The following is a 12334-nucleotide window of genomic DNA, read 5'->3' as shown; positions in this document are numbered from 1 at the left end:
TTCCTTTTTCACCATAGCCCTCTCTGGGCTTCCAAATATCACTGTGCCAATTCCACAAGAAGTGTCTTAGCGAAAGGCTTCTTGAGGGAAAAGCTGTAAGTCTGTGAGATGATTTCACAGAACACAAAGAAGTTTCTCAGAAAGCTTCTTTCTCTTTGTTATCGGAGGATATTTCCTTTGGCCCTTTAGTCTTCAAAGGGATCCGAAATATCTGTTCTCAGATTCCACAGAAATAAGGCTAGCAAAGAGATCCACGAAATACAGATGTAACTCCAAGAGATGAATTAAAAGAACACTGAGCAGTTTCTCAGAAAGGTTCTTTCCAGATTTCATCTGAGGATATTTCCTTTTTTACCAAAGCCCTGTATGGGTTTCAAATATCACTTTGCCAATTCCACAAGAACTGTCTTAGCGAAAGGCTTCTTGAGGGGAAAGCTGTAACTCTGTGAGATGATTTCACAGAACACAAAGAAGTTTCTCAGAAAGCTTCTTTCTCTTTGTTATCAGAGGATATTTCCTTTGGCCCTATAGTCTTCAAAGGGATCCGAAATATCTGTTCTCAGATTCCACAGAAATAAGGCTAGCAAAGAGATCCACGAAATACAGATGTAACTCTGTGAGATGAATTAACAGAACACTAAGCAGTTTCTCAGAATGCTTCTTTCCAGATTTCATCTGAGGATATTTCCTTTTTCACGATAGCCCTCTATGGGCTTCCAAATATCACTTTACCAATTCCACAAGAACTGTGTTAGCGAAAGGCTTCTTGAGGGGAAAGCTGTAACTCTGTGAGATGATTTCACAGAACACAAAGAAGATTCTCAGAAAGCTTCATTTTCTTTGTTATCCGAGGATATTTCCTTTGGCCCTATATTCTTCAAAGCGATCCGAAATATCTGTTCTCAGATTCCACAGAAATAAGGCTAGCAAAGAGATCCACGAAATACAGATGTAAATCTGTGAGATGAATGAACAGAACACTAAGCAGTTTCTCAGAAAGCTTCTTTCCAGATTTCATCTGAGGATATTTCCTTTTTCACCATAGCCCTCTATGGGCTTCCAAATATCACTTTGCCAATTCCACAAGAACTGTCTTAGCGAAAGGCTTCTTGAGGGGAAAGCTGTAACTCTGTGAGATGATTTCACAGAACACAAAGAAGATTCTCACAAAGCTTCTTTTTCTTTGTTATCCGAGGATATTTCCTTTGGCCCTATATTCTTAAAAGCGATCCGAAATATCTGTTCTCAGATTCCACAGAAATAAGGCTAGCAAAGAGATCCACGAAATACAGATGTAAATCTGTGAGATGAATGAACAGAACACTAAGCAGTTTCTCAGAAAGCTTCTTTCCAGATTTCATCTGAGGATATTTCCTTTTTCACCATAGCCCTCTATGGGCTTCCAAATATCACTTTGCCAATTCCACAAGAACTGTCTTAGCGAAAGGCTTCTTGAGGGGAAAGCTGTAACTCTGTGAGGTGATTTCACAGAACACAAAGAAGGTTCTCAGAAAGCTTCTCTCTCTTTATTATCGCAGGATATTTCCTTTGGGCCGATAGTCTTCAAAGCGATCCAAAATATCTGTTCTCAGATTCCACAGAAATAAGGCTAGCAAAGAGATCCACGAAATACAGATGTAAATCTGTGAGATGAATGAACAGAACACTAAGCAGTTTCTCAGAAAGCTTCTTTCCAGATTTCATCTGAGGATATTTCCTTTTTCACCATAGCCCTCTATGGGCTTCCAAATATCACTTTGCCAATTCCACAAGAACTGTCTTAGCGAAAGGCTTCTTGAGGGGAAAGCTGTAACTCTGTGAGATGATTTCACAGAACAGAAAGAAGATTCTCACAAAGCTTCTTTTTCTTTGTTATCCGAGGATATTTCCTTTGGCCCTATATTCTTCAAAGCGATCCGAAATATCTGTTCTCAGATTCCACAGAAATAAGGCTAGCAAAGAGATCCACGAAATACAGATGTAAATCTGTGAGATGAATGAACAGAACACTAAGCAGTTTCTCAGAAAGCTTCTTTCCAGATTTCATCTGAGGATATTTCCTTTTTCACCATAGCCCTCTATGGGCTTCCAAATATCACTTTGCCAATTCCACAAGAACTGTCTTAGCGAAAGGCTTCTTGAGGGGAAAGCTGTAACTCTGTGAGGTGATTTCACAGAACACAAAGAAGGTTCTCAGAAAGCTTCTCTCTCTTTATTATCGCAGGATATTTCCTTTGGGCCGATAGTCTTCAAAGCGATCCAAAATATCTGTTCTCAGATTCCACAGAAATAAGGCTAGCAAAGAGATCCACGAAATACAGATGTAACTCTGTGAGATGAATTAACAGAACACTAAGCAGTTTCTCAGAAAGCTTCTTTCCAGATTCCATCTGAGGATATTTCCTTTTTCACCATAGCCCTCTCTGGGCTTCCAAATATCACTGTGCCAATTCCACAAGAAGTGTCTTAGCGAAAGGCTTCTTGAGGGAAAAGCTGTAAGTCTGTGAGATGATTTCACAGAACACAAAGAAGTTTCTCAGAAAGCTTCTTTCTCTTTGTTATCGGAGGATATTTCCTTTGGCCCTTTAGTCTTCAAAGGGATCCGAAATATCTGTTCTCAGATTCCACAGAAATAAGGCTAGCAAAGAGATCCACGAAATCCAGATGTAACTCCAAGAGATGAATTAAAAGAACACTGAGCAGTTTCTCAGAAAGGTTCTTTCCAGATTTCATCTGAGGATATTTCCTTTTTTACCAAAGCCCTGTATGGGTTTCCAAATATCACTTTGCCAATTCCACAAGAACTGTCTTAGCGAAAGGCTTCTTGAGGGGAAAGCTGTAACTCTGTGAGATGATTTCACAGAACACAAAGAAGTTTCTCAGAAAGCTTCTTTCTCTTTGTTATCAGAGGATATTTCCTTTGGCCCTATAGTCTTCAAAGGGATCCGAAATATCTGTTCTCAGATTCCACAGAAATAAGGCTAGCAAAGAGATCCACGAAATACAGATGTAACTCTGTGAGATGAATTAACAGAACACTAAGCAGTTTCTCAGAATGCTTCTTTCCAGATTTCATCTGAGGATATTTCCTTTTTCACGATAGCCCTCTATGGGCTTCCAAATATCACTTTACCAATTCCACAAGAACTGTCTTAGCGAAAGGCTTCTTGAGGGGAAAGCTGTAACTCTGTGAGATGATTTCACAGAACACAAAGGAGTTTCACAGAAAGCTTCTTTCTCATTGTTATCGGAGGATATTTCCTTTGGCCCTATAGTGTTCAAAGGGATCCGAAATATCTGTTCTCAGATTCCACAGAAACAAGGCTAGCAAAGAGATCCACGAAATACAGATGTAACTCTGTGAGATGAATTAACAGAACACTAAGCAGTTTCTCAGAAAGCTTCTTTGCAATTTTCATCTGAGGATATTTCCTTTTTCACCATAGCCCTTTATGGGCTTCCAAATATCACTTTGCCAATTCCACAAGAACTGTCTTAGCGAAAGGCTTCTTGAGGGGAAAGCTGTAACTCTGTGAGATGATTTCACAGAACACAAAGGAGTTTCACAGAAAGCTTCTTTCTCTTTGTTATCAGAGGATATTTCCTTTGGCCCTATTGTCTTCAAAGCGATCCGAAATATCTGTTCTCACATTCCACAGAAATAAGGCTAGCAAAGAGATCCACGAAATACAGATGTAACTCTGTGAGATGAATTAACAGAACACTAAGCAGTTTCTCAGAAAATTTCTTTCTCTTTGTTATCGGAGGATATTTCCTTTGGCCCTATAGTGTTCAAAGCGATCCGAAATATCTGTTCTCAGATTCCACAGAAATAAGGCTCGCAAAGAGATACACGAAATCCAGATGTAACTCCAAGAGATGAATTAAAAGAACACTGAGCAGTTTCTCAGAAAGCTTCTTTCCAGATTTCATCTGAGGATATTTCCTTTTTCACCATAGCCCTCTATGGGCTTCCAAATATCACTTTGCCAATTCCACAAGAACTGTCTTAGCGAAAGGCTTCTAGAGGGGAAAGCTGTAACTCTGTGAGATGATTTCACAGAACACAAAGAAGTTTCTCAGAAAGCTTCTTTCTCTTTGTTATCGGAGGATATTTCCTTTGGCCCTATAGTCTTCAAAGGGATCCGAAATATCTGTTCTCAGATTCCACAGAAATAAGGCTAGCACAGAGATCCACGAAATACAGATGTAACTCTGTGAGATGAATTAAAAGAACACTGAGCAGTTTCTCAGAAAGCTTCTTTCCAGATTTCATCTGAGGACATTTCCTTTTTCACCATAGCCCTCTATGGGCTTCCAAATATCACTTTGCAAATTCCACAAGAACTGTGTTAGCGAAAGGCTTCTTGAGGGAAAAGCTGTAAGTCTGTGAGATGATTTCACAGAACACAAAACAGTTTCACAGAAAGCTTCTTTCTCTTTGTTATCGGAGGATATTTCCTTTGGCCCTATAGTGTTCAAAGGGATCCGAAATATCTGTTCTCAGAATCCACCGAAATAAGGCTCGGAAAGAGATCAACGAAATACAGATGCAACTCTGTGAGATGAATTACCAGAACACTAAGCAGTTTCTCAGAAAGCTTCTTTCGAAATTTCAACTGAGCATATTTACTTTTTCACCGTAGCCCTCTTTGGGCTTCCAAATATCACTTTGCCAATTCCATAAGAACTGTCTTAGCGAAAGGCTTCTTGAGGGGAAAGCTGTAACTCTGTGAGATGATTTCACAGAACACAAAGAAGTTTCTCAGAAAGCTTCTTTCTCTTTGTTATCGGAGGATATTTTCTTTGGCCCTATAGTCTTCAATGCGATCCGAAATATCTGTTCTCAGATTCCACAGAAATAAGGCTAGCAAAGAGATCCACGAAATACAGATGTAACTCTGTGAGATGAATTAACAGAACACTAAGCAGTTTCTCAGAAAATTTCTTTCTCTTTGTTATCGGAGGATATTTCCTTTTTCACCAGAGCCCTCTATGGGCTTCCAAATATCACCTTGCCAATTCCACAAGAACTGTCTTAGCGAAAGGCTTCTTGAGGGGAATGCTGTAACTCTGTGAGATGATTTCACAGAACACAAAGAAGTTCCTCAGAAAGCTTCTTTCTCTTTGTTATCAGAGGATATTTCCTTTGGCCCTATAGTCTTCAAAGGGATCCGAAGTATCTGTTCTCAGATTCCACAGAAATAAGGCTCGCAAAGAGATACACGAAATCCAGATGTAACGCCAAGAGATGAATTAAAAGAACACTGAGCAGTTTCTCAGAAAGCTTCTTTCCAGATTTCATCTGAGGATATTTCCTTTTTCACCATAGCCCTCTATGGGCTTCCAAATATCACTTTGCCAATTCCACAAGAACTGTCTTAGCGAAAGGCTTCTAGAGGGGAAAGCTGTAACTCTGTGAGATGATTTCACAGAACACAAAGAAGTTTCTCAGAAAGCTTCTTTGTCTTTGTTATCGGAGGATATTTCCTTTGGCCCTATAGTCTTCAAAGGGATCCTAAATATCTGTTCTCAGATTCCACAGAAATAAGACTAGCAAAGAGATCCACGAAATACAGAGGTAACTCTGTGAGATGAATTAACAGAACACTGAGCAGTTTCTCAGAAAGCTTCTTTCCAGATTTCATCTGAGGATATTTCCGTTTTCACCATAGCCCTCTATGGGCTTCTAAATATCACTTTGCAAATTCCACAGGAACTGTGTTAGCGAAAGGCTTCTTGAGGGAAAAGCTGTAAGTCTGTGAGATGATTTCACAGAACACAAAGCAGTTTCACAGAAAGCTTCTTTCTCTTTGTTATCGGAGGGTATTTCCTTTGGCCCTATAGTGTTCAAAGGGATCCGAAATATCTGTTCTCAGATTCCACAGAAATAAGGGTCGGAAAGAGATCAACGAAATACAGATGTAACTCTGTGAGATGAATTAACAGAAGACTAAGCAGTTTCTCAGAAAGCTTCTTTCGAAATTTCAACTGAGGATATTTACTTTTTCACCGTAGCCCTCTTTGGGCTTCCAAATATCACTTTTCCAATTCCACAAGAACTGTCTTAGCGAAAGCCTTCTTGAGGGGAATGCTGTAACTCTGTGAGATGATTTCACAGAACACAAAGAAGTCTCTCAGAAAGCTTCTTTCTCTTTGTTATCGGAGGATATTTCCTTTGGCCCTATAGTCTTCAAAGGGATCCGAAATATCTGCTCTCAGATGCCACAGAAATAAGGCTAGCAAAGAGATCCACGAAATACAGATGTAACTCTGTGAGATGAAATAACAGAACACTAAGCAGTTTCTCAGAAAGCTTCTTTCCAGATTTCATCTGAGGATATTTCCTTTTTCACCATAGCCCTCTATGGGCTTCCAAATATCACTTTGCCAATTCCACAAGAACTGTCTTAGCGAAAGGCTTCTTGCGGTGAAAGCTGTAACTTTGTGAGATGATTTCACAGAATACCAAGAAGTCTCTCAGAAAGCTTCTTTCTCATTGTTATCGGAGGATATTTCCTTTGGCCCTATAGTCTTCAAAGGAATCCGAAATATCTGTTCTCAGATTCCACAGAAATAAGGCTAGCAAAGAGATCCACGAAATACAGGTGTAACTCTGTGAGATGAATTAACAGAACACTAAGCAGTTTCTCAGAAAGCTTCTTTCCAGATTTCATCTGAGGATATTTCCTTTTTCACCATAGCCCTCTATGGGCTTCCAAATATCACTTTGCCCATTCCACAAGAACTGTCTTAGCGAAAGGCTTCTTGAGGGGAAAGCTGTAACTCTGTGAGATGATTTCACAGAACACAAAGGAGTTTCACAGAAAGCCTCTTTCTCATTGTTATCGGAGGATATTTCCTTTGGCCCTATAGTGTTCAAATGGATCCGAAATATCTGTTCTCAGATTCCACAGAAATAAGGCTAGCAAAGAGATCCACGAAATACAGATGTAACTCTGTGAGACGAAATAACAGAACACTAAGCAGTTTCTCAGAAACCTTCTTTCTCTTTGTTATCGGAGGATATTTCCTTTGGCCATTTAGTCTTCAAAGGGATCCGAAATATCTGTTCTCAGATTCCACAGAAATAAGGCTTGCAAAGAGATCCACGAAATACAGATGTAACTCTGTGAGATGAATTAACAGAACACTAAGCAGTTTCTCAGAAAGCTTCTTTCCAGATTTCATCTGAGGATATTTCCTTTTTCACCATAGCCCTCTATGGGCTTCCAAATATCACTTTTCCAATTCCACAAGAACTGTCTTAGCGAAAGGCTTCTTGAGGGGAAAGCTGTAACTCCGTGAGATGATTTCACAGAACACAAAGGAGTTTCACAGAAAGCTTCCTTCTCTTTGTTATCGGAGGATATTTCGTTTGGCCCTATAGTCTTCAAAGGGATCCGAAATATCTGTTCTCAGATTCCAAAGAAATAAGGCTAACAAAGAGATCCACGAAAAACAGATGTAACTCTGTGAGATGAATTCACAGTACACTAAGCAGTTTCTCAGAAAGCCTCTTTCCAGATTTGATCTCAGGATATTTCCTTTTTCAACATAGCCCTCTCTGGGCTTCCAAATATCACTTTCCCAATTCCACAAGAACTGTCTTAGCGAAAGGCTTCTTGCGCGAAAAGCTGTAAGTCTGTGAGATGATTTCACAGAACACAAAGCAGTTTCACGGAAAGCTTCTTTCTCTTTGTTATCAGAGGATATTTCCTTTGGCCCTATAGTGTTCAAAGGGATCCGAAATATCTTTTCACAGATTCCACAGAAATAAGGCTAGGAAGGAGATCCACGAAATACAGATGTAACTCTGTGAGATGAAGTAAAAGAACACTGAGCAGTTTCTCAGAAAGCCTCTTTCCAGATTTCATCTGAGGATATTTCCTTTTTCACCATAGCCCTCTATGGGCTTCCAAATATCACTTTGCCAATTCCACAAGAACTGTCATAGCGAAAGGCTTCTTGAAGGGAAAGCTGTAACTCTGTGAGATGATTTCACAGAACACTAAGAAGTTTCTCAGAAAGCTTCTTTCTCTTTGTTATCAAAGGATGTTCCCTTTGGCCCCATAGTCTTCAAACGGATCCGAAATATCTGTTCTCAGATTCCACAGAAATAAGGTTAGCAAAGAGATCCTCGAAATACAGATATATCTCTGTGAGATGAATTAACAGAACACTAAGCAGTTTCTCAGAAAGCTTCTTTCCAGATTTCATCTGAGGATATTTCCTTTTTCACCATAGCCCTCTATGGGCTTCCAAATATCACTTTGCCAATTCCACAAGAACTGTCTTAGCGAAAGGCTTCTTGAGGGAAAAGCTGTAACTCTGTGAGATGATTTCATAGAACACAAAGAAGTTTCTCAGAAAGCTTCTTTCTCTTTTTTATCGGAGGATATTTTCTTTGGCCCGATAGTCTTCAAAGGGATCCGAAATATCTGTTCTCAGATTCCACAGAAATAAGGCTAGCAAAGAGATCCACGAAATACAGATGTAACTCTGTGACATGAATTAACAGAACACTAAGCAGTTTCTCAGAAAGCTTCTTTCGAAATTTCAACTGAGGATATTTCCTTTTTCACCATAGCCCTCTATGGGCTTCCAAATATCACTTTGCCAATTCCACAAGAACTGTCTTAGCGAAAGGCTTCTTGAGGGGAAAGCTGTAACTCTGTGAGATGATTTCACAGAACACAAAGAAGGTTCTCAGAAAGCTTCTTTCTCTTTATTATCGCAGGATATTTCCTTTGGGCCGATAGTCTTCAAAGAGATCCAAAATATCTGTTCTCAGATTCCACAGAAATAAGGCTAGCAAAGTGATCCACGAAATACAGTTGTAACTCTGTGAGATGAATTAACAGAACACTAAGCAGTTTCTCAGAAAGCTTCCTTCCAGATTCCATCTGAGGATATTTCCTTTTTCACCATAGCCCTCTCTGGGCTTCCAAATATCACTGTGCCAATTCCACAAGAAGTGTCTTAGCGAAAGGCTTCTTGAGGGAAAAGCTGTAAGTCTGTGAGATGATTTCACAGAACACAAATAAGTTTCTCAGAGAGCTTCTTTCTCTTTGTTATCGGAGGATATTTCCATTGGCCCTTTAGTCTTCAAAGGGATCGGAAATATCTGTTCTCACATTCCACAGAAATAAGGCTAGCAAAGAGATCCACGAAATACAGATGTAACTCTGTGAGATGAATTAACAGAACACTAAGCAGTTTCTCAGAAAGCTTCTTTCCAGATTTCATCTGAGGATATTTCCTTTTTCACCATAGCCCTCTATGGGCTTCCAAATATCACTTTGCCAATTCCACAAGAACTGTCTTAGCGAAAGGATTCTTGAGGGGAAAGCTGTAACTCCGTGAGATGATTTCACAGAACACAAAGGAGTTTCACAGAAAGCTTCTTTCTCTTTGTTATCGGAGGATATTTCGTTTGGCCCTATAGTCTACAAAGGGATCCGAAATATCTGTTCTCAGATTCCACAGAAATAAGGCTAGCAAAGAGATCCACGAAATACAGATGTAACTCTGTGAGATGAATTCACATTACACTAAGCAGTTTCTCAGAAAGCCTCTTTCCAGATTTGATCTCAGGATATTTCCTTTTTCAACATAGCCCTCTATGGGCTTCCAAATATCACTTTGCCAATTCCACAAGAACTGTCTTCGCGAAAGGCTTCTTTAGGGGAAAGCTGTAACTCTGTAAGATGATTTCACAGAACACAGAGAAGTTTCTCAGAAAGCTTCTTTCTCTTTGTTATCGGAGGATATTTCCTTTGGCCCGATAGTCTTCAAAGCGATCCGAAATATCTGTTCTCAGATTCCACAGAAATAAGGCTAGCAAAGAGATCGACGAAATACAGATGTAACTCTGTGAGATGAATTAACAGAACACTAAGCAGTTTCTCAGAAAGCTTCTTTCGAAATTTCAACCAAGGATATTTCCTTTTTCAACATAGTCCTCTATGGGCTTCCAAATATCACTTTGCCAATTCCACAAGAACTCTCTTAGCGAAAGGCTTCTGCCGGGGAAAGCTGTAACTCTGTGGGATGATTTCACAGAACACAAAGAAGTTTCTCAGAAAGGTTCTTTCTCTTTGTTATCGGAGGATATTTCCTTTGGCCCTATAGTGTCCAAAGGGATCCGAAATATCTGTTCTCAGATTCCACAGAAATAAGGCTAGCAAAGAGATCCACGAAATACAGATGTAACTCTGTGAGATGAATTAACAGAACACTAAGCAGTTTCTCAGAAAGCTTCTTTCCAGATTTCATCTGAGGATATTTCCTTTTTCACCATAGCCCTGTATGGGCTTCCAAATATCACTTTCCCAATTCTACAAGATCTGTCTTAGCGAAAGGCTTTTGGAGGGGAAAGCTCTAACTCTGTGAGATGATTTCACAGAACACAAAGGAGTTTCACAGAAAGCTTCTTTCTGTTTGTTATCGGAGGATATTTCCTTTAGCCCTATAGTGTTCAAAGGGATCTGAAATATCTGTTCTCAGATTCCACAGAAATAAGGCTAGCAAAGAGATCCACGAAATACAGATGTAACTCTGTGAGATGAATTAACAGAACACTAAGCAGTTTCTCAGAAAGCTTCTTTCGAAATTTCAACTGAGGATATTTCCTTTTTCAACATAGCCCTCTATGGGCTTCCAAATATCACTTTGCCAATTCCACAAGAACTGTCTTAGCGAAAGGCTTCTGGAGGGGAAAGCTGTAACTCTGTGAGATGATTTCACAGAACACAAAGAAGTTTCTCAGAAAGCTTCTTTCTCTTTGTTATCGGAGGATATTTCCTTTGGCCCTATAGTGTTCAAAGGGATCCGAAATACCTGTTCTCAGATTCCACAGAAATAAGGCTAGCAAAGAGATCCACGAAATACAGATGTAACTCTGTGAGATGAATTAACAGAACACTAAGCAGTTTCTCAGAAAGCTTCTTTCCAGATTTCATCTGAGGATATTTCCTTTTTCACCATTGGCCTCTATGGGCTTCCAAATATCACTTTGCCAATTCCACAAGAACTGTCTTAGCGAAAGGCTTCTTGAGGGGAAAGCTGTAACTCTGAGAGTAGATTTCACAGAACACAAAGCAGTTTCACAGAAAGCTTCTTTCTCTTTGTTATCGGAGGATATTTCCTTTGGCCCTATAGACTTCAAAGCGATCCGAAATATCTGTTCTCAGATTCCACAGAAATAAGGCTAGCAAAGAGATCCACGAAATACAGATGTAACTCTGTGAGATGAATTAACAGAACACTAAGCAGTTTCTCAGAAAGTTTCTTTCTCTTTGTTATCGGAGGATATTTCCTTTTTACCATAGCCCTCTATGGGCTTCCAAATATCACCTTGCCAATTCCACAAGAACTGTCTTCGCGAAAGGCTTCTTGAGGGGAAAGCTGTAACTCTGTGAGATGATTTCACAGAACACAAAGAAGTTTCTCAGAAAGCTTCTTTCTCTTTGTTATCGGAGGATATTTCCTTTGGCCCTATGGTGTTCAAAGGGATCCGAAATATCTGTTCTCAGATTCCACAGAAATATGGCTAGCAAAGAGATCCACGAAATACAGATGTAACTCTGTGAGATGAATTAACAGAACACTAATCAGTTTCTCAGAAAGTTTCTTTCTCTTTGTTATCGGAGGATATTTCCTTTTTCACCATAGCCCTCTATGGGCTTCCAAATATCACTTTGCCAATTCCACAAGAACTGTCTGAGCGAAAGGCTTCTTAAGGGGAAAGCTGTAACTCTGTGAGATGATTTCACAGAACACTAAGGAGTTTCACAGAAAGATTCTTTCTCTTTGTTATCGGAGGATATTTCGTTTGGCCCTATAGTCTTCAAAGCGATCCGAAATATCTGTTCTCAGATTTCACAGAAATAAGGCTAGCAAAGAAATCCACGAAATACAGATGTAACTCTGTGAGACGAATTAACAGAACACTGAGCAGTTTCTCAGAAATCTCTTTCTCTTTGTTATCGGAGGATATTTCCTTTTTCACCAGAGCCCTCTATGGGCTTCGAAATATCACCTTGCCAATTTCACAAGAACTGTCTTAGTGAAAGGCTTCTTGAGGGGAAAGCTGTAACTCTGTGAGATGATTTCACAGAACACAAAGAAGTTTCTCAGAAAGCTTCTTTCTCTTTGTTATCAGAGGATATTTCCTTTGGCCCTATAGTCTTCAAAGGGATCCGAAGTATCTGTTCTCAGATTCCACAGAAATAAGGCTCGCAAAGAGATACACGAAATCGAGATGTAACGCCAAGAGATGAATTAAAAGAACACTGAGCAGTTTCTCAGAAAGCTTCTTTCCAGATTTCAT

The sequence above is a fragment of the Macaca mulatta genome, chromosome 3 (assembly GCF_049350105.2).
Source record: "Macaca mulatta isolate MMU2019108-1 chromosome 3, T2T-MMU8v2.0, whole genome shotgun sequence".
NCBI lineage: Eukaryota > Metazoa > Chordata > Mammalia > Primates > Cercopithecidae > Macaca > Macaca mulatta.
The sequence above is the reverse complement of the archived record's forward strand: the minus strand, read 5'-3'. Positions refer to the sequence as shown.